Genomic DNA, 22,663 nt, shown 5'->3' on the forward strand with positions numbered 1-22,663 from the left:
GCGTTCAAGATTAATTTGCCTCCTCTGCTTTTCAGCTGGACTTTCAAGAATCATGCTAAGCAATCCACTCCGTAAGGAAGGGTTTTTGTTTCTAAGTCTTGTTACACCATCTATATGAAACTTACTTGACAGATGATGCTTTAAGAAATCCAACTTCCATACATCGTTCCACATTCTTCCTGTTGAAAATTCTCCCGAAGCTCTGGCATCTCGACAATATACACAAACCACTCCGTTGTCCTCATCATATGTGAATATTTCATGAAGTTTAACAAGCATTACACTGTGACTTCGGTGTAACCGTTTCTATAGTCTCATCCAGCCATCCAGATTTAAATGAAGTCACTGTTCATTTACACTTTAGACCGCTAGACAGTGACATTTGGGGATTGATTTTTTACCAGATTGGTTTATTTAAAATTAATACTTTCATTAAATGGCTACTATTTCAATGCGCTGAACAGCGTGACTCGACAAAAGGGGCAAACGGGAGATCATTCAGATCAGGATACCGGATGTTTCTGCATAGCAAAAAAATGCGGGAAAATGGTAAAAAATCCCTAGTAAATGTATGAAGGCCAATGCCTTTGAAAGATTTCAATCATAAAAACAACACTTATCCTTGTTCATTTCTGGGAAATCTTTGCAGTACCTTAGCAACTACGGCCAGGCATTTTGACTTATTTGCACATACTTGAGTTTGTACACAGCCAAATGAACAGACAACAAGGAGATGTGTGGGTCCCGACCATCCCGATGTGATCAACGTTCCATGTTCGAAATGCTGGTGGGGAGGGGTACGATTCATTGCCCTCCTTTCCCTTTCCACCCCTTGCCAGCTAGTAGAATCTGGCTGTGTTGATAAATGGCGGGCGAACAACGTCAAAAGTCACCCGTAAATGATATTTCGGCCTGGCTCTGATGTAGTATTTCATTTTTTGTGTGCATGGTGTTTCACCGTGTGCGTGGGGTTTTGGATCTGTGTGTGCACGCACACGTGCACAGTGTAGAGAGAACAGTGCTCTTCAGATGTTAATATGCCGCTCCTTGCATAGGCGTTGACTCCGGGGCTGGAACTACAGAAACCAACTTTCCAATGTGCCGGGGGGTGCTCACTACTCAACCCCCTGCTCTGCCCCAGGCCCTGCCCCCACTCCATCCCTTCCTCCAATGCCCCCCAACCCTTCCCCGAATGTGCTGTGCCCTCCCTCTTCTCCCTCACCCCCCAGAGCCTCCTGCATGCAAAACAGCTGATCACGGCAAGCGGGAGACATGGGGGGGGGGTGCTGGGAGCTGTGGGGAGCGGATGGGGGGCTGCTGACATATTACTGTGGCTCTTCAGCAATATACATTGGTAAATTCTGTCTTCTTCTCAGGCTCAGGCTGGCCACCCCTGCCTTAGGCGCTTGGACCACAGCCACCCCCAACTCCAACACTAACAATAAAAATAGCAATAATAATAATAATAATAAATAATAAATTCCATTCTCACATTCATACCCCTATAACCATTCCCCTGACACTCATCTTTCCATTCCTCTCTCCAGTCTGACGCATGTTCTCTTTAATATCTCCGGACTCATTCTCACCCATGCTGATGTTCCCATTAACACTCATCTTCCTATTTTCATGTTTTTACATTTTCCTTTTCATTCTTGTGCACCTGTACCCATGTCCAGTCACACACCTGTTGGGATATGTAAGGGTTAAAGCAGAAAACTGGGAAACTGCTGGTGAAGAGAGATGGCCCTAGGGAGTAAAGGCCAAGCACCGCTTCTGCGCTTGACAGATAAAGTGGAGGCATCGTTCTGTGTTGGATAGATTTAGAGCTACCCCTCCCCCTTTCTTCTCCTTGTTGAGGGTTTGATAAGGGTGCAGCTGCCTAAGGAACGTGGGGATTAAAAGGAACCTTGTTGGGTAAAGGAGTGTTATCTCCCTCTCCCTTCCTTTCCCAGCTGCACAGGCGAGTTTGAGGTCATGGCCCCTTTCTCCCTCCCCTGCAAACTTCTGATCCAAGGAGTTTATGACTGCAATTATAGCAAAGAGGTGTATCTTCAGAGTAAAACTTATTGTTAGAATATGTTAATAAGGTAAATAGTAATCAGGGGCAGGGATAATTATATTCAGTATAGGGTTATTAATATTCATTGTATGGGTGTTCATATTACTCCATAAGGGTTTTGGGGTGTTGTAATAAATGTAGAAATTTACATACTAATGTAAATAAAAAGAATGGGCTGTAACCAATCCAGTGCTTACTGGGCAATTGGGTCCCGGGGAACAAGTACTGCAATAAAGAAGCCCATCTACTTAAATCTGCCTCTGGGTCAGCCTGTTCTTCCAACAACGCCCTTTCCTGTTCTCTTTCCCACTCACCGCTCCATTCCTGTTCACACTGAAATTCCTAGTCCCATCCCTACTCAGATTCCCATTCCAGGGGTAGGAGCCTGGGCATTCAGCCCTGAATTAATTCTAAGCACTAACAGAATGAGGGCAGCGTGTTTGAATGTGCTCCCAGTCAGGGCTGGCTTTAGGCCAATTCCCCCGATTCCCCCGAATCAGGCCCCGTGCCTAAGAGGGCCCTGCCACCAGCCAGAGCGTGGCAAGCCCGCAGCCCCGCTCCCCGGGCCGAAGCTCGGCAAGCCCCACGGCCCCGCTACTCCGGCTAGAGCACAGCAATCCTAGCGGTCTCGCTACCCCGGCCGGAGCACGGCAGTCCCCACGATCCGCTTCCCCTGGCTGGAGAGCGGGCAGACAGCTCTAAGCACGTGGTCCCGCTTCCCGGACCAGAGCACAGCAATCTGAAGTGCTGCTGAAGACTCAGAGTGCCGCCCGATGAGTACAAGCCCCACGAATTGGGCCCCACGCTTGCTAAAGCTGGCCCTGCTCCCAGTAATGGTACCAATCAGTGCAAAAATCACATCCAGGAAGCCACATGGCTTGTTAGACAGGATGCAACAGTGAACCAGAACAGCACAGGGGTTTCTTTTGGGGGTGGCAGAAGTTGAGGGGTCAAGAGTGAGTTAAGGCAGGGGAAGTGGAGCTGGAAGGAGTCTTTATGAACTAATTAATGCCTGTAATTAAGAACATAAGAATGGCCATACTGGGTCAGATCAAAGGTCCATCCAGCCCCGTATCCTGTCTACCGACAGTGGCCAGTGCCAAGTTTCCCAGAGGGAGTGAACCTAACAGGTAATGATCAAGTGATCTCTCTCCTGCCATCCATCTCCACCCTCTGACAAACAGAAGCTAGGGACACCATTCCTTACCCATCCTGGCTAATAGCCATTATTGGACTTAACCACCATGAATTTATCTAGTTTTCTTTTAAACCCTGTTATAGTCCTAGCCTTCACAACCTCCTCAGGCAAGGAGTTCCACAGGTTGACTGTGCGCTGTGTGAAGAAGAACTTCTTTTTATTTGTTTAAAAATCTGCTGCCCATTAATTTCATTTGGTGGCCCCTAGTTATGGGAACAAGTAAATAACTTTTCCTTATTCACTTTCTCCACACCACTCAGGATTTTATATACCTCTATCATATCCCCTGTTAGTCTCCTCTTTTCCAAGCTGAAAAGTCATCGCCTCTTTAATCTCTCTTCATATGGGACCCGTTCCAAACCCCTAATCATTTTAGTTGCCCTTTTCTGAACCTTTTCTAATGCCAGTATATCTTTTTTGAGATGAGGGGACCACATCTGTGCACAGTATTCAATATGTGGGCATTACACATCTATATTCTTATATGCCTGCTGCAAAATTAAGTGTGGGGAAGAAAGTGAAATTAAACCACTGTTTTCTTTGTTTACTCTCCTTTGTACCGAATGGGCTCATTGTTACTGGCAGCCCTTGAGGCCACCAGGAGATACATTCTCATGCAGTTGCGGAGGAAGGTTTTTGGCTGAGGTCAGGTTGGTTTCCTTTCCCTCTGATGTCTGCACCGTAAATACAGGGCGGGGTTCTTTTCTGGACTCAGGCTGCCAAGTTTTTGCAAAACTGGGACTAAAGCCCACGTGTCCCAAGACCAGCCCAGTGGGCCAGCACGTACACTGCAGTGCCCCAAAATAAACTCTCCTAAGGGAGCTGTCTCAGCGAGACAGTGCTGCTTCCCTGGATCAGGCTGGCATGCCGCAAAGGAGGGAAGGGCCTGGCACCAGCCAACCCTGATTACAAAGGAGCCAAACCTGGGCGAGATGAGGTGATTACGCTACAAAGAGCAGCAGGGGCTGCAGTGAAAGGGGAAAACACGGTGCTCGTCCGGCAGAAAGTCCTAGGGGTTAGGACTGAGACTCCGGCCAGGCAGGGTAATTGATGGGGCCGAGTGTAAATCCCCCCAGTCCTGGTGAGGAAGGGCCGGCCCCTGGATCCTGCTTTCTGTGGCTCTAGGGTTGCCTAAAGCAGCGGGTGAAACCGAACCATTTCAAACTGACCAGACTGACTCGCTGGTGAGAACCCCCAGCAGCCAGACTGTCGGCATCAAACCAGCGGGGACTTTCTCTGGTAACCGCAACGGGAGGTTTTTGTCTGAGCTCAGACCGGCTTTGCATCACAGTGTGTCTCACACAGTGATACCGGGTGGTATCTGATGTCAGATCCCGGGATCCCTACCAGAACAGAGTGGGAACCAAAAGGTTCGATGGCGTAGACTTCACGGTGGTTGTGCACCTTTCCGTTCAGGAGGAGGACTTCTCGGGCCAAATGCCCAGGTGCCGGCTGCCACGGTCATCCTACAAAAATGGTCAGGAATCACACGGCCCCAGTGAAGATGGTTGCCATCTCCGTGGAACCTCCAAATTGTCAAAGTTAGATTCAGGACTCACAATTTGTTAGACCACTCTGTTTATTAGCACAGCGCTCTGCTAATACATTCAGATAATGTGAGCCCAATCCAAGACCCCCACTACCTTACTTTATACAGATAAAAAGGGCGCACACTTAACAAGAGAAAAAAGAAAGCAGAACTGACAAGTTTACCTGAGGCTAGACATACATATTCAATTTCCTTACTAACTTTTACAGATCTCCGGTTCATGATCCACCATTAGCTTAAGTGGACTCATTGTTATGCCTTAATGTTTCTTTTCCTGACACCTGTATTTCAACTTTCCTTATTTATGCTTAAAGGTACATACAGCATTTCTTTAATTGATTCTATTTTTACAATATAATTCATTCTACTTTCACACATCCTTCCCTGGCCTGATAGAGTGTGTTCTTGGGTCAGGGAAAAGCTTCCCTTATTCCTTGTTGCCTGTGGGTTAGAGTTAGACTGTGGGAGACACGAGTATTTGGCAGCAGGACCAGAATCTTAGAAACTCTCTGAGTACAAGGGGAAGTAGGTTCAGCTTTTTGTAGCCAGGGGAGACCTGACAGTGACAATTGACTGGTAGCTAATGGAGGATGGGAATGTCACACAAGCCTTTGGGAAGTCCTGGGCCAAATCTCATTCAGTGGGAGCTGCGTTCTGTGACCCTAGTGCCCCCTTGGCCCCGGCCCCCACCAACGGGCCTCTGTTTCTCCCTCAGCAGCCCCCTCTCCCTGAGCTACCCCATTAAAATGTATCGTGTTCCTGTCTACGACCCTTAGTCACGTGACTATCCCCAATGCCCTGAGTGCCAGCGCTGGGCTGAGTGATGTCATCAAGGGCTGAGGGGCGGGGTCTGTTATCTCCATGGTGACTCTATGACATTGTGGAACTTCATTGTGGGTTGGGATGTCTCAGCTCCACCCACTGACACCAGCGGAGAGTCCGGGCTGTGTTTTCCACATGTCAGTTGGGTGAAAACAATCCACGAGCTGCTTTGGAAAGTCCCAGCGGTGCCACATCCCCAGGCTCAGCAGAGTGGGGTTTATTCAGGCGCTGGGTGATCTCTGCTCACAGCCCCGCCTGGACTCTGAATGGCCCATTTGCATATCCCAGCCTCCATCTCTCTGTGCCTCAGTCTCCCCTCTCTGAACCAGGGGCTGGGATAGTTCCCGGGCTCCCGGCAGCGTTGTGGGGATAAAGGCAATAACCGCTTGTGAAGGGCGGAGATGCCACCGTGAGGGGCCCCACGTCGGTTATAATGAACTAATCACCTTCCGCTGCAATAATGCGATAAACGTCCCAGTTTGCTGAAAGGACCAGAGCCTCCCTGGTGTAAATCAGGAGTAACTCGAGACTAGCAGAAGCAGTTGCGGTGACTTTACACTAACAGAGGATTTGGCCCCATGAGGAATTCGCTCCATCCGTTGGGTGTGATGCAAACCCCAATGCGCTTGTCCCCTTTACACTGACAGACGCTGTCCTGTGAGTCTGACACTGAGACGGGCCCAGGAGAACCAACGTGTCAGGTCTGCGAGGGGAGAGTGATTCAGAACAGGACTCACTCTGGATTGAGGTTTGCTGATGGAGCGAGGGAAGCGGGGCTGTGGGCAGGAAGGGGAGACACGTTGCCCGGGAATGGAAGGGTTAAAACTGACAGTAGGTTTGTGTTACATTCACCCGGTTGCCGGGTATCCTGTCTGAGCCTGGAGCGGTGTGTGTGTCACTGCTGCCCTCACGCGGCTGCCGGGAGAAGAGCGATTCCACAGCCTGGGTTTTTGTATGATCGCAAACCGGTTTCATTTCACTGTGTCTCTCACACAGTGATACCGGGCTGTGTCCTCAGGCTTCAGGCCGGTCATTTCCAGGTACAACAGGCTGTTGGAGTTGTCCCTGGAGATGGTGAATCGACCCTTAACGGAGTCAGCGTAATATATAGTGGTGACATCAATGAAAGCGATCCACTCCAGTCCCTTCCCGGGAGCTTGGCGGACCCAGCTCATCTGGTGGCTGCTGAAGGTGTATCCAGAACCTTTGCAGGAGAGGCGGAGAGAGTCTCCGGGCTTTTTCACATCCCCTCCGGACTCCACCAGCTGGATCTGTGACAGGACCCCTGGAAATAAAGACAGGTTACAAATTACTCCAATTTCAATGGCAACAGTGTAATGTTCCCCTGTTCCTCCAGCACAGTTACGGAGCTAAAATACCTTCTAAAGTGGCTACAATGAAAAACAAATGGATCCAAAGTCCCATTTTTCCTGGTGTTGGAGGGGAAAGTTCTCAGGGGAATTGGCTGAGAACTGCACAGACACAAGCAGCTCAGGATTATCTCTACGGGTGCAGCCTGGGCAGAGAGAGAGAGAGGGTTGTAAATAGGAAACTCTCACCCCTATTTGCATATTCTCCTCCTTTTAAGAGAAACAAAATCTGATATGGTGTATTACACGCAGTAGGACTCAGAAGGAGGGAGTCAGGTTATTCCAGACTGTGTGTTTGTACAGCGCCAGGCACAGTGCGGTGGGATGCTAAATACACTTTTGACAAAGGAAAAATAAAGAGATGCCTGGATGGTGCTCGATTCCCCAGAAGGAAATTTTGGGGCTGGATTACAGCCACGTTATTTGGCCGTGGGAGACTCAGAGATGCCTGGAGAGATTGGACGGATAATGAGGAAAATTATGTTTTAAATCTGTTATAAAAGAAACAAATGACTGACGTTGACTCTTAAGGGAGTAAACATATGAATGAAGGTTGTGTGTGGGGCGGGGTGTGAAACTCAGCTCAGTGGGGCTGTGGAACGGTGAGTTAGTGACTGGGGAGGAGTCGGGTCACCCACCCGCTGGAGAGCGAAGATAACTTGGGGCTCTGGGAGTGAGCTGGGATCGAACCCCTGTTCACACCCCTTCCCAGCAGGGACCGGCTCCACTGACACATGCCAGAGGGAACTATTTCCTGGCGGGTTCAGACATCTGGCTCAGGCCACACGCCAATGTTCTCACTCCCGGGAGTGCCCTCGTTTATGTCAGTGGGACCAGTGGTGTTTGGGGGGGGGGGAGGGAAGTAGGTTGTGCTCGACATTGGTGCTCAGTGGGAGATTCCCATGGACCAGTGGAGTTAAAAGCTGGTGTCATATGTGCGTCCACCCTGATGCCCCTTCTCATGCCCTTCCCACAGCTGTGCTCTGCATGTGTCACTCCTGCCCCCCGCTGCCATGTGAACAGGGATGATACAGCCATGCGGTGAGCACAGGGCAGGGTAGCCCCCGACTCACTGGAGTGGGGGGGGGGTTGGTGCTAAAGGAGAAGATATCTTGGGTTATTGGAGTTAAGGGATATTTTATTGTACATCGCTCTGCACCTGAAACCACTGACATTGTTCAAAAAACTGGGACAGGGACAATGAGGCAGAATCAGACACGGAGGAAGAAAGTGAATTGTGATATCAGACTGGTGAGCCCTGGGTGGGAAAGAGAGGAAGTGAGAGGGGATTTAGGGAGGGGAGAAGTTACTCTCATGTTTGGGCCATGGTGCTGTCCCACTCGGGTGCACGATCCCCCCCAAAAGCGGGGAAGTCTCAGCCCCCCCCAGCCAGAAGTGCCCCCCTACGTTCCCTTGGTTGTTTTTGAAAGCCTGAGTTGTCACGATTTTACTGTTTGTCAAATATCCCGCTATTGCATGTCCGGGTGATTGTGTGCCAGTCAGGGCCGGCTCCAGGCACCAGGCAACCAAGCTGGTGCTTGGGGCGGCACCTGGAGGGGGGCGGCGCGGCGCTCGGGCCGCCGGGGAGAGCGGGGCCACAGCCGGGCTCGCCACCCTCCCCCCGGCGCTCTGGCCGCCCTCCCCCCCGCGCCCTCCCCCCGGCTGCTGGGGGGAGAGCGCTCTGGCCGCCGGGGGGAGAGCCGAGCCCCCGCCGGGGCTCGCCGCCCTCCTCCCAGGGCTCCGGCCACCCTCCCCTCCGGCGCCCTCCCCCCGGCCGCCGGGGGGAGAGCGGAGCCCCCGCCGGGGCTCGCCACCCTCGCCCCGGGGCTCCGGCCGCCCTCCCCCCAGAGGGGGGAGGGCGGCCGGAGGCTTTTTTGCCTGGGGCGGCAAAAAAGCCAGAGCCGGCCCTGGTGCCAGTCCAGGGTAGATGGACTCAGAAGGAAAATGAGAAGCCCGGAGCAGCAGACACCAGGAAATGCCGCAAGTGTTGGGCTCCCTGACTCTGCCCTCACCTTTCATCTGTGGGTCTCTGCTTCTCCCTGCGTCACAGCCTCTGCCTGGGAGAGTCCAGTCAACCTGCGGGAATTCACTCTAGCTGGGTGTCAGCGCAATCCCTGGATTATTCGTGCACATAAGATCTGAGGGTTGGGGACTTTTATCTCCCTGGTCACTACATTCAATTTAGGAAATCTATTGTGGGTTGGCTCCTTAACTCTGCCGACTGACGTCAGCGGAGGTGCTGGAATGCCATCTTCAGAACCCCTGGCCTGCCCCATATTTCCAGGAGGAGCTGAGCGGGCTGTGTTCAGGAACTGAGTGATCCCTGCACCACAGGCTGAGCTGGGCCTGGTGCCACCATGGGTGACACTGCAAGGGAATGAAAGGGTTAACACCTGCTAGCAGGTTCCTTATTACCCGGGCCGGCTCTAGGTTTTTTGCTGCCCCAAGCAAAATAATTTTTGGCCACCCCCTCCCCTTTTTTTGGCTTTGACACATGTTTGCACAGCACCTGATTTGTGTTGTTTTCCACTCTGCTCAGCAATGGCTGATGATGGCTCTTTAACCTCATTCCAGGGCCGGCTCCAGGCACCAGCCGACCAAGCACGTGCTTGGGGTGGCACCTTGGGTCGGGGCGGCGCTCGGGTTTTTATTTATTTATTTTTTGGTTCGTCGGGGCAGCGCTGGAGGGTTTTTTTTGTTTCTACGGCGCAGCGTGGCGCTCGGGGGGGTGGGGCTTCGGGCGGCGCGGCGCTCGGGGGTGGGGCTTCGGGTGGCATGGCACTCGGGGGGGGCTTCGGGCAGCATGGTGCTTGGGGAGGCGGGGGCTTTGGGCGGCATGGTGCTTGGGGCACAGGACTTGGCGCAGCGCTGGGGGGGTGGGAGCTGGCGCGGCGTGGCGCTCGGAGGGGGGGCGGGGGCTGGCGCGGAATGGTACTTGGAGAGGGGTGGGGGTTTGGTGCAGCGCGGCGCTCAGAGGGGGGGCGGGGGCTGGCGTGGCACGGCACGGCACTCGGAGGGGGGCGGGGGCGTGGCACGGCGCTCGGAGGAGGGGCAGGGGCTTCAGGTGGTGCGGCGCTTGGAGGGGGCGGGGCTTCGGGCGGCGTGGTGCTGGGCGGCGTGGGCTTGCGCGGCGCTCGGGGAGCGGGGCTTCAGGCGGCGTGGTGCTCGAGGGTGCGGGGATTTCGGCGGCGCAGCACTGGGGGGGTTACGGCAGCGCTCGCGGGAGAGTGTACGGCTACTGCCTCAATCGCCCTTGCTTTCACACCAAGGGTTTACCCAAGGTGCAGTGCGGCTGTGATTGTGCAGATTTCACTCACTCAGACTGCGGGGACAGGAACCCCTTAGTCGGCCGATCCCCGGACAGAGACGGCACCCAGACTCAAACACTCCACCGGAGGACGGATAGACACAGAGACAGGACAGTCCTCAGTCCGGACAAAACGCAGAAATAATTACCTGACCAGATTCCTGATGTCAGATCCCGGGATCCCTACCAGAACAGAGTGGGAACCAAAAGGTTCGATGGCGTAGACTTCACGGTGGTTGTGCACCTTTCCGTTCAGGAGGAGGACTTCTTGGGCCAAATGCCCAGGTGCCGGCTGCCACGGTCATCCTACAAAAATGGTCAGGAATCACACGGCCCCAGTGAAGATGGTTGCCATCTCCGTGGAACCTCCAAATTGTCAAAGTTAGATTCAGGACTCACAATTTGTTAGACCACTCTGTTTATTAGCACAGCGCTCTGCTAATACATTCAGATAATGTGAGCCCAATCCAAGACCCCCACTACCTTATTTTATACAGATAAAAAGGGCGCACACTTAACAAGAGAAAAAAGAAAGCAGAACTGACAAGTTTACCTGAGGCTAGACATACATATTCAATTTCCTTACTAACTTTTACAGATCTCCGGTTCATGATCCACCATTAGCTTAAGTGGACTCATTGTTATGCCTTAATGTTTCTTTTCCTGACACCTGTATTTCAACTTTCCTTATTTATGCTTAAAGGTACATACAGCATTTCTTTAATTGATTCTATTTTTACAATATAATTCATTCTACTTTCACACATCCTTCCCTGGCCTGATAGAGTGTGTTCTTGGGTCAGGGAAAAGCTTCCCTTATTCCTTGTTGCCTGTGGGTTAGAGTTAGACTGTGGGAGACACGAGTATTTGGCAGCAGGACCAGAATCTTAGAAACTCTCTGAGTACAAGGGGAAGTAGGTTCAGCTTTTTGTAGCCAGGGGAGACCTGACAGTGACAATTGACTGGTAGCTAATGGAGGATGGGAATGTCACACAAGCCTTTGGGAAGTCCTGGGCCAAATCTCATTCAGTGGGAGCTGCGTTCTGTGACCCTAGTGCCCCCTTGGCCCCGGCCCCCACCAACGGGCCTCTGTTTCTCCCTCAGCAGCCCCCTCTCCCTGAGCTACCCCATTAAAATGTATCGTGTTCCTGTCTACGACCCTTAGTCACGTGACTATCCCCAATGCCCTGAGTGCCAGCGCTGGGCTGAGTGATGTCATCAAGGGCTGAGGGGCGGGGTCTGTTATCTCCATGGTGACTCTATGACATTGTGGAACTTCATTGTGGGTTGGGATGTCTCAGCTCCACCCACTGACACCAGCGGAGAGTCCGGGCTGTGTTTTCCACATGTCAGTTGGGTGAAAACAATCCACGAGCTGCTTTGGAAAGTCCCAGCGGTGCCACATCCCCAGGCTCAGCAGAGTGGGGTTTATTCAGGCGCTGGGTGATCTCTGCTCACAGCCCCGCCTGGACTCTGAATGGCCCATTTGCATATCCCAGCCTCCATCTCTCTGTGCCTCAGTCTCCCCTCTCTGAACCAGGGGCTGGGATAGTTCCCGGGCTCCCGGCAGCGTTGTGGGGATAAAGGCAATAACCGCTTGTGAAGGGCGGAGATGCCACCGTGAGGGGCCCCACGTCGGTTATAATGAACTAATCACCTTCCGCTGCAATAATGCGATAAACGTCCCAGTTTGCTGAAAGGACCAGAGCCTCCCTGGTGTAAATCAGGAGTAACTCGAGACTAGCGGAAGCAGTTGCGGTGACTTTACACTAACAGAGGATTTGGCCCCATGAGGAATTCGCTCCATCCGTTGGGTGTGATGCAAACCCCAATGCGCTTGTCCCCTTTACACTGACAGACGCTGTCCTGTGAGTCTGACACTGAGACGGGCCCAGGAGAACCAACGTGTCAGGTCTGCGAGGGGAGAGTGATTCAGAACAGGACTCACTCTGGATTGAGGTTTGCTGATGGAGCGAGGGAAGCGGGGCTGTGGGCAGGAAGGGGAGACACGTTGCCCGGGAATGGAAGGGTTAAAACTGACAGTAGGTTTGTGTTACATTCACCCGGTTGCCGGGTATCCTGTCTGAGCCTGGAGCGGTGTGTGTGTCACTGCTGCCCTCACGCGGCTGCCGGGAGAAGAGCGATTCCACAGCCTGGGTTTTTGTATGATCGCAAACCGGTTTCATTTCACTGTGTCTCTCACACAGTGATACCGGGCTGTGTCCTCAGGCTTCAGGCCGGTCATTTCCAGGTACAACAGGCTGTTGGAGTTGTCCCTGGAGATGGTGAATCGACCCTTAACGGAGTCAGCGTAATATATAGTGGTGACATCAATGAAAGCGATCCACTCCAGTCCCTTCCCGGGAGCTTGGCGGACCCAGCTCATCTGGTGGCTGCTGAAGGTGTATCCAGAACCTTTGCAGGAGAGGCGGAGAGAGTCTCCGGGCTTTTTCACATCCCCTCCGGACTCCACCAGCTGGATCTGTGACAGGACCCCTGGAAATAAAGACAGGTTACAAATTACTCCAATTTCAATGGCAACAGTGTAATGTTCCCCTGTTCCTCCAGCACAGTTACGGAGCTAAAATACCTTCTAAAGTGGCTACAATGAAAAACAAATGGATCCAAAGTCCCATTTTTCCTGGTGTTGGAGGGGAAAGTTCTCAGGGGAATTGGCTGAGAACTGCACAGACACAAGCAGCTCAGGATTATCTCTACGGGTGCAGCCTGGGCAGAGAGAGAGAGAGGGTTGTAAATAGGAAACTCTCACCCCTATTTGCATATTCTCCTCCTTTTAAGAGAAACAAAATCTGATATGGTGTATTACACGCAGTAGGACTCAGAAGGAGGGAGTCAGGTTATTCCAGACTGTGTGTTTGTACAGCGCCAGGCACAGTGCGGTGGGATGCTAAATACACTTTTGACAAAGGAAAAATAAAGAGATGCCTGGATGGTGCTCGATTCCCCAGAAGGAAATTTTGGGGCTGGATTACAGCCACGTTATTTGGCCGTGGGAGACTCAGAGATGCCTGGAGAGATTGGACGGATAATGAGGAAAATTATGTTTTAAATCTGTTATAAAAGAAACAAATGACTGACGTTGACTCTTAAGGGAGTAAACATATGAATGAAGGTTGTGTGTGGGGCGGGGTGTGAAACTCAGCTCAGTGGGGCTGTGGAACGGTGAGTTAGTGACTGGGGAGGAGTCGGGTCACCCACCCGCTGGAGAGCGAAGATAACTTGGGGCTCTGGGAGTGAGCTGGGATCGAACCCCTGTTCACACCCCTTCCCAGCAGGGACCGGCTCCACTGACACATGCCAGAGGGAACTATTTCCTGGCGGGTTCAGACATCTGGCTCAGGCCACACGCCAATGTTCTCACTCCCGGGAGTGCCCTCGTTTATGTCAGTGGGACCAGTGGTGTTTGGGGGGGGGGGGAGGGAAGTAGGTTGTGCTCGACATTGGTGCTCAGTGGGAGATTCCCATGGACCAGTGGAGTTAAAAGCTGGTGTCATATGTGCGTCCACCCTGATGCCCCTTCTCATGCCCTTCCCACAGCTGTGCTCTGCATGTGTCACTCCTGCCCCCCGCTGCCATGTGAACAGGGATGATACAGCCATGCGGTGAGCACAGGGCAGGGTAGCCCCCGACTCACTGGAGTGGGGGGGGGGTTGGTGCTAAAGGAGAAGATATCTTGGGTTATTGGAGTTAAGGGATATTTTATTGTACATCGCTCTGCACCTGAAACCACTGACATTGTTCAAAAAACTGGGACAGGGACAATGAGGCAGAATCAGACACGGAGGAAGAAAGTGAATTGTGATATCAGACTGGTGAGCCCTGGGTGGGAAAGAGAGGAAGTGAGAGGGGATTTAGGGAGGGGAGAAGTTACTCTCATGTTTGGGCCATGGTGCTGTCCCACTCGGGTGCACGATCCCCCCCAAAAGCGGGGAAGTCTCAGCCCCCCCCAGCCAGAAGTGCCCCCCTACGTTCCCTTGGTTGTTTTTGAAAGCCTGAGTTGTCACGATTTTACTGTTTGTCAAATATCCCGCTATTGCATGTCCGGGTGATTGTGTGCCAGTCAGGGCCGGCTCCAGGCACCAGGCAACCAAGCTGGTGCTTGGGGCGGCACCTGGAGGGGGGCGGCGCGGCGCTCGGGCCGCCGGGGAGAGCGGGGCCACAGCCGGGCTCGCCACCCTCCCCCCGGCGCTCTGGCCGCCCTCCCCCCCGCGCCCTCCCCCCGGCTGCTGGGGGGAGAGCGCTCTGGCCGCCGGGGGGAGAGCCGAGCCCCCGCCGGGGCTCGCCGCCCTCCTCCCAGGGCTCCGGCCACCCTCCCCTCCGGCGCCCTCCCCCCGGCCGCCGGGGGGAGAGCGGAGCCCCCGCCGGGGCTCGCCACCCTCGCCCCGGGGCTCCGGCCGCCCTCCCCCCAGAGGGGGGAGGGCGGCCGGAGGCTTTTTTGCCTGGGGCGGCAAAAAAGCCAGAGCCGGCCCTGGTGCCAGTCCAGGGTAGATGGACTCAGAAGGAAAATGAGAAGCCCGGAGCAGCAGACACCAGGAAATGCCGCAAGTGTTGGGCTCCCTGACTCTGCCCTCACCTTTCATCTGTGGGTCTCTGCTTCTCCCTGCGTCACAGCCTCTGCCTGGGAGAGTCCAGTCAACCTGCGGGAATTCACTCTAGCTGGGTGTCAGCGCAATCCCTGGATTATTCGTGCAGATAAGATCTGAGGGTTGGGGACTTTTATCTCCCTGGTCACTACATTCAATTTAGGAAATCTATTGTGGGTTGGCTCCTTAACTCTGCCGACTGACGTCAGCGGAGGTGCTGGAATGCCATCTTCAGAACCCCTGGCCTGCCCCATATTTCCAGGAGGAGCTGAGCGGGCTGTGTTCAGGAACTGAGTGATCCCTGCACCACAGGCTGAGCTGGGCCTGGTGCCACCATGGGTGACACTGCAAGGGAATGAAAGGGTTAACACCTGCTAGCAGGTTCCTTATTACCCGGGCCGGCTCTAGGTTTTTTGCTGCCCCAAGCAAAATAATTTTTGGCCACCCCCTCCCCTTTTTTTGGCTTTGACACATGTTTGCACAGCACCTGATTTGTGTTGTTTTCCACTCTGCTCAGCAATGGCTGATGATGGCTCTTTAACCTCATTCCAGGGCCGGCTCCAGGCACCAGCCGACCAAGCACGTGCTTGGGGTGGCACCTTGGGTCGGGGCGGCGCTCGGGTTTTTATTTATTTATTTTTTGGTTCGTCGGGGCAGCGCTGGAGGGTTTTTTTTGTTTCTACGGCGCAGCGTGGCGCTCGGGGGGGTGGGGCTTCGGGCGGCGCGGCGCTCGGGGGTGGGGCTTCGGGTGGCATGGCACTCGGGGGGGGCTTCGGGCAGCATGGTGCTTGGGGAGGCGGGGGCTTTGGGCGGCATGGTGCTTGGGGCACAGGACTTGGCGCAGCGCTGGGGGGGTGGGAGCTGGCGCGGCGTGGCGCTCGGAGGGGGGGCGGGGGCTGGCGCGGAATGGTACTTGGAGAGGGGTGGGGGTTTGGTGCAGCGCGGCGCTCAGAGGGGGGGCGGGGGCTGGCGTGGCACGGCACGGCACTCGGAGGGGGGCGGGGGCGTGGCACGGCGCTCGGAGGAGGGGCAGGGGCTTCAGGTGGTGCGGCGCTTGGAGGGGGCGGGGCTTCGGGCGGCGTGGTGCTGGGCGGCGTGGGCTTGCGCGGCGCTCGGGGAGCGGGGCTTCAGGCGGCGTGGTGCTCGAGGGTGCGGGGATTTCGGCGGCGCAGCACTGGGGGGGTTACGGCAGCGCTCGCGGGAGAGTGTACGGCTACTGCCTCAATCGCCCTTGCTTTCACACCAAGGGTTTACCCAAGGTGCAGTGCGGCTGTGATTGTGCAGATTTCACTCACTCAGACTGCGGGGACAGGAACCCCTTAGTCGGCCGATCCCCGGACAGAGACGGCACCCAGACTCAAACACTCCACCGGAGGACGGATAGACACAGAGACAGGACAGTCCTCAGTCCGGACAAAACGCAGAAATAATTACCTGACCAGATTCCTGATGTCAGATCCCGGGATCCCTACCAGAACAGAGTGGGAACCAAAAGGTTCGATGGCGTAGACTTCACGGTGGTTGTGCACCTTTCCGTTCAGGAGGAGGACTTCTTGGGCCAAATGCCCAGGTGCCGGCTGCCACGGTCATCCTACAAAAATGGTCAGGAATCACACGGCCCCAGTGAAGATGGTTGCCATCTCCGTGGAACCTCCAAATTGTCAAAGTTAGATTCAGGACTCACAATTTGTTAGACCACTCTGTTTATTAGCACAGCGCTCTGCTAATACATTCAGATAATGTGAGCCCAATCCAAGACCCCCACTACCTTATTTTATACAGATAAAAAGGGCGCACACTTAACAAGAGAAAAAAGAAAGCAGAACTGACAAGTTTACCTGAGGCTAGACATACATATTCAATTTCCTTACTAACTTTTACAGATCTCCGGTTCATGATCCACCATTAGCTTAAGTGGACTCATTGTTATGCCTTAATGTTTCTTTTCCTGACACCTGTATTTCAACTTTCCTTATTTATGCTTAAAGGTACATACAGCATTTCTTTAATTGATTCTATTTTTACAATATAATTCATTCTACTTTCACACATCCTTCCCTGGCCTGATAGAGTGTGTTCTTGGGTCAGGGAAAAGCTTCCCTTATTCCTTGTTGCCTGTGGGTTAGAGTTAGACTGTGGGAGACACGAGTATTTGGCAGCAGGACCAGAATCTTAGAAACTCTCTGAGTACAAGGGGAAGTAGGTTCAGCTTTTTGTAGCCAGGGGAGACCTGACAGTGACAATTGGCTGGTAGCTAATGTAGGATGGGAATGTCACACAAGCCTTTGGGAAGTCCTGGGCCAAATCTCATTCAGTGGGAGCTGCGTTCTGTGACCCTAGTGCCCCCCTGGCCCCGGCCCCCACCAACGGGCCTCTGCTTCTCCCTCAGCAGCCCCCTCTCCCTGAGCTACCCCATTAAAACGTATCGTGTTCCTGTCTACGACCCTTAGTCACGTGACTATCCCCAATGCCCTGAGTGCCAGCGCTGGGCTGAGTGATGTCATCAAGGGCTGAGGGGCGGGGTCTGTTATCTCCATGGTGACTCTATGACATTGTGGAACTTCATTGTGGGTTGGGATGTCTCAGCTCCACCCACTGACACCAGTGGAGAGTCCGGGCTGTGATTTCCACATGTCAGTTGGGTGAAAACAATCCACGAGCCGCTTTGGAAAGTCCCAGCGGTGCCACATCCCCAGGCTCAGCAGAGTGGGGTTTATTCAGGCGCTGGGTGATCTCTGCTCACAGCCCCGCCTGGACTCTGAATGGCCTATTTGCATATCCCAGCCTCCATCTCTCTGTGCCTCAGTCTTCCCTCTCTGAACCAGGGGCGGTGATAGTTCCTGGGCTCCCGGCGGCGTTGTGGGGATAAAGGCAATAACCGCTTGTGAAGGGCGGAGATGCCACCGTGAGGGGCCCCACGTCGGTTATAATGAACTAATCACCTTCCGCTGCATTAATGCGATAAACGTCCCAGTTTGCTGAAAGGACCAGAGCCTCCCTGGTGTAAATCAGGAGTAACTTGAGACTAGCAGAAGCATTTGCGGTGACTTTACACTAACGGAGGATTTGGCCCCATGAGGAATTCGCTCCATCCGTTGGGTGTGATGCAAACCCCAATGCGCTTGTCCCCTTTACACTGACAGATGCTGTCCTGTGAGTCTGACACAGAGACGGGCCCAGGAGAACCAACGTGTCAGGTCTGCGAGGGGAGAGTGATTCAGAACAGGACTCACTCCGGATTGAGGTTTGCTGATGGAGCGAGGGAAGCGGGGCTGTGGGCAGGAAGGGGAGACACGTTGCCCGGGAATGGAAGGGTTAAAACTGACAGTAGGTTTGTGTTACATTCACCCGGTTGCCGGGTATCCTGTCTGAGCCCGGAGCGGTGTGTGTATCACTGCTGCCCCCGCGCGGCTGCCGGGAGAAGGGCGATTCCACAGCCTGGGTTTTTGTATGATCGCAAACCGGTTTCATTTCACTGTGTCTCTCACACAGTGATACCGGGTGTTGTCCTCGGGCTTCAGGCCGGTCATTTGCAGATACAGGTCACTCTTGGAATTATCCCTGGCGATGGTGAACCGGGTGTGTTAAGGCTCCTTCCCCACTCTGAACTTTAGGGTACAGATGTGGGGACCTGTATGGAAACTTCTAAGCTTAACTACCAGTTTAGATTCCCTGGTGAACACCGATCCAAACCCCTTGGATCTTAAAACAAGGAAAAATCAATCAGGTTCTTAAAAAGAAGGCTTTTAATTAATGAAAAAAAGGTAAAAATCAACCCTGTAAAATCAGGATGGAAAATAACTTTACAGGGTAATCAGATTCAAAGAGCTCAGAGGACCCCCCTCTAGCCTTAAGTTCAAAGCTACAGCAAACAGAGATAAACACTCTAGCAAAAGGTACATTTACAAGTTGAGAAAACAAAGGTAAAACTAACACGCCTTGCCTGGCTGTTACTTACAAGTTTGAAATATGAGAGACTTGTTCAGAAAGATTTGGAGAGCATGGATTGATGTCTGGTCCCTCTTAGTCCCAAGAGCCAACACCACCAAAACAAAGAGCACAAATAAAAGCCTTCCCCCCACCAAGATTTGAAAGTATTTTGTCCCCTTATTGGTCCTTTGGGTTAGGTGTCAGCCAGGTTACCTGAGATTCTTAACCCTTTACTGGTAAAAGGATTTTGGAGTCTCTGGCCATGAGGGATTTTATAGTATTGTACACAGGAGGGCTGTTACCCTTCCCTTTATAGTTATGACACGCTCACTCTTGGAATTATCCCTGGAGGTGGTGAATCAGCCTTTCACTGAATCATGGTACAACACCTATCCCCACCACCGCTTCTATAAGCGACCCATTCCAGTCCCTTCCCGGGATCTGATGGGCCCAGTTCATATTATATTCAGTGAAGGTGAAGCCAGAGGCTTTGCAGGAGAGGCGGAGAAAGTCTCTGGGCTTTTTCTCATCCCCTCCGGACTCCACCAGCTGACGCTGCGATCGTACACCTGGGAATAAAGACAGGCTTAGAAATGGTATCAGGAGCTACCAGATAGAATCATAGAATATCAGGGTTGGAAGGGACCTCAGGAGATCATCTAGTCCAACCCGCTGCTCAAAGCAGGACCAATCCCCAGACAGATTTTTGCCCCAGATCCCTAAGTGGCCCTCTCAAGGATTGAACTCACAACCCTGGGTTAGGCCAATGCTCAAACCACTGAGCTATCCCATTCCCCTGTCCCTGCAATGCACGTGAGAGGAAAGAAAACCTTCCAAAGCCTCAATGATGAACACTAAATGCAGCCAAAGTCTCAGTTTACCTGGTGCTGGAGGGGAAAGTTCTCAGGGGACTGGCTGGTGTCTGCACAGACCCAGGGGCTGCGGATTGTCTCTCCAGGTGCAGCTGGGGAAAACTATTTAAATAAGAAACTCTCACCCCTATTTGCATATCCCGCTCCTTAAAAGAGCCAGAAACTTGTTCCGTGAATGGAATAAATTTCCTGTCCTCTGCATCCATGCACCCAAAACAAGAAGAGTTATCTTATTTTACTGATTCATATAGAATTACTCACCAGTAATATGTGCCATCCATATGCGCTATAAAGATTAAATTTTGAACTAAAGTGAAAATGCATCAAACCAGCCTGCAAACAGTATTACTGTGTGGTCTAGAACCAGATGCGTTAAAAGAAGCAGAGATCAGAAGGCTGGAGGCGGTAGAGATGGAGTTTCTTTGGAAGATGTCCAGTGTAACGTGTAATGATTTCCAGACAAATGGAGAATTTGGAAGGAGTAGAGGGTGTGAAATCAGGGTGAAGGATTAGTTGCAATGAAAAAGACTAAGCTGATGGTGACTCTGTAGAACAAGACAAACAGATGATCGGATACCGATAGGGCAAATGTTATGAGAGTCAGTCAGACCTAGAGGCAGAGCACGTGGGCAGCAATGGATGGTGACACTGCGCTGCTACCTGCAAAGATATTTAGGGCTAATGAGAAGCTGGAGAAGAAACTCTATAATCTTTATCCTTTAAGTAACTGAATAGGACATAATTTAATTTTAATACACTGCTGACCTCTGCAGTTCATTGGGAAGATTGCACCCCCTTCCAAATGAGATTTTGTCCAGACCACACTAGCTTTCTGCTCACTGTGGGATTCTCGAACAATAATAGAGGGTGGTGTCCTCGGGTGTCAGGCTGCTCCGTTGCGAATACGCCATTTTGGGATTGTTCTGGAGATGGTGAAGCATCCCTTGAAGGGCTGTGTGTAGTTGATGGTAGTTGAAGTTGGGTGTATTTCCCCGATCCACTCCAATCCCTTCCCAGGGGCCTGTCTGATCCATTGCATCCAGTAGTCGGTGAAGGTGAACCCAGAGGCTTGACAGGAGAGGCGGAGAGAGTCTCCGGGTTTCGTCACACCCTCCCCGGACTCCACCAGCTGAGCCTGTGAAAAAGCACCTGAAAATAAAGACACAATGAGATTCCGAGTGACCCTGGCTCCCAAGTGAGATTGTAACAAACTCTGGGGTCTCCAGTTTCCTCAGGAAATCAATGTACCTGTGAAAGCTGTTTCAATGAGAAGGAAAAACAGCCACAGGCCATGTTCCTGGCTGTGGAGAGAGTTCTCACGGGCTTTGGCAGGTCTCTGAACAGACACAGGGGCTGCGGACTCTGAACCCCAGAGCTGCAGGGCCAGGGGAATCGCTGGCTTTAAACAGGAAATACAAGGGGATAATTTGCATAGACTGCTCTATATAAGAGAGACATGAACATGCCAAACCCAAATGATTTATGTTTCCCTGAGTTTTACGCAGTGGGTTTCATAGATTCAAAGTCCCAAAGGGACGATTGTGAGCATCTAGTCTGACCTCTTGTATAACACAGAACTCAGATCTTCCCCCCAAAATTCCTAGAGCAGATTTTTTAGAAAAAAAAAACCCTTCCAATCTTGATCTAAAAATTGTCAGTGATGGAGAATGCACCACCACCCGTGATAAATTGTTTCAATGGTTAATTACTCACAGTTAAAAACTTATTGTTCATTATAATTTTGTGAGTTAAATTTCCTACCCTGTTCAGAGGCCCCAGGGGCAGATCTCTGGACCACTTAAATCTCTTCAACCCAATATTGAGGAATTGAGTGGTTTATAAGCCTTTTATTGACATATCTTGCCAGTGGATTAATTTATCCTAGAAAGAACAAGGAAGGATACCCCAAGGTGAGTAGGAAAAGTATGTGAGATTGCTCTAGTGCCCCACTGCATTTCTCCCTCTCTCTCCCTCCATCACTTTAAACTTTCTGTTTTTAGTCTCTCCATATATCTCATAGATAGGCACACAGAAGAAATGGCAGATCTTGAAATAGTTCCTTTTCCACATGCAAACACAATTCTGCCCCCTTGTGCCTCTGCTATGAGTCTGACACATATCACCATCATTGGGGATGGAATCCGAGTCCCACTGAGCCAAAGGGAGTTTTGCCTTTGACTTGAATGGGACCAGAATTCATCACTTCACAGCTGAGTCACTGTAAATATGCAGGGAAGGCAGCTGTGCTGGACTGGAGCAGTCAGCCTGTATGAGCTCTCCCCACATTTTAGTTTGTGATACTCCAGGTCTGGCTCCTTCAAAGCTCTCATGTTAAATATCCCCCTGCACGTTGCCCCTCTTAGTTAGCAGCCTAACTTCTGCCGAAATGGGTTGAAGGAAGGAAAATAAGTTACATATTGACACCGCTGTGAGACAGGGTGTGTCCTGCTCAGTTGTAATTTTGAATTTGATTTCAGTTTAAACAGATTTATTGAAACACAGATGAATTAACCAGACAGTAGTGGTGATAATTTACTGTGCGCTCAGAAAACCAGGCAGTTCTTAAAACGAGACGCTCTCTGTAGAAGGGGGATTTTATTATGAATGGGCTTGTGCAAGAAACTTGGAGTTTGAAAAAAGATGAATCCACTAGATTCTGTATAGGGAATTCCCACGTTTTGTCTTTGACTTTAGGACTAGTGGAACAATTTCCCCCCTCCTCCAGAATGTGGTATTGGCTACTGGTTTCTTTCTTGGGCTTGTCTTGCAGTAGGAGGCTTCTGGGTACACGTCTGGCTCTGTTGATCTGTTTCCTTATTTCCTCATGCGGGTATCGTAGTTTTGAGAATGCTTGGTGAAGATCTTGTAGGTGTTGGTCTCTGTCTGAGGGGTTGGAGCAGATACGGTTGTATCTCAGTGCTTGGCTGTAGACAATGGATCATGTGGTGT

Source organism: Emys orbicularis, chromosome 12 (genome assembly GCF_028017835.1).
Source record: "Emys orbicularis isolate rEmyOrb1 chromosome 12, rEmyOrb1.hap1, whole genome shotgun sequence".
Classification (NCBI taxonomy): Eukaryota; Metazoa; Chordata; order Testudines; family Emydidae; genus Emys; species Emys orbicularis.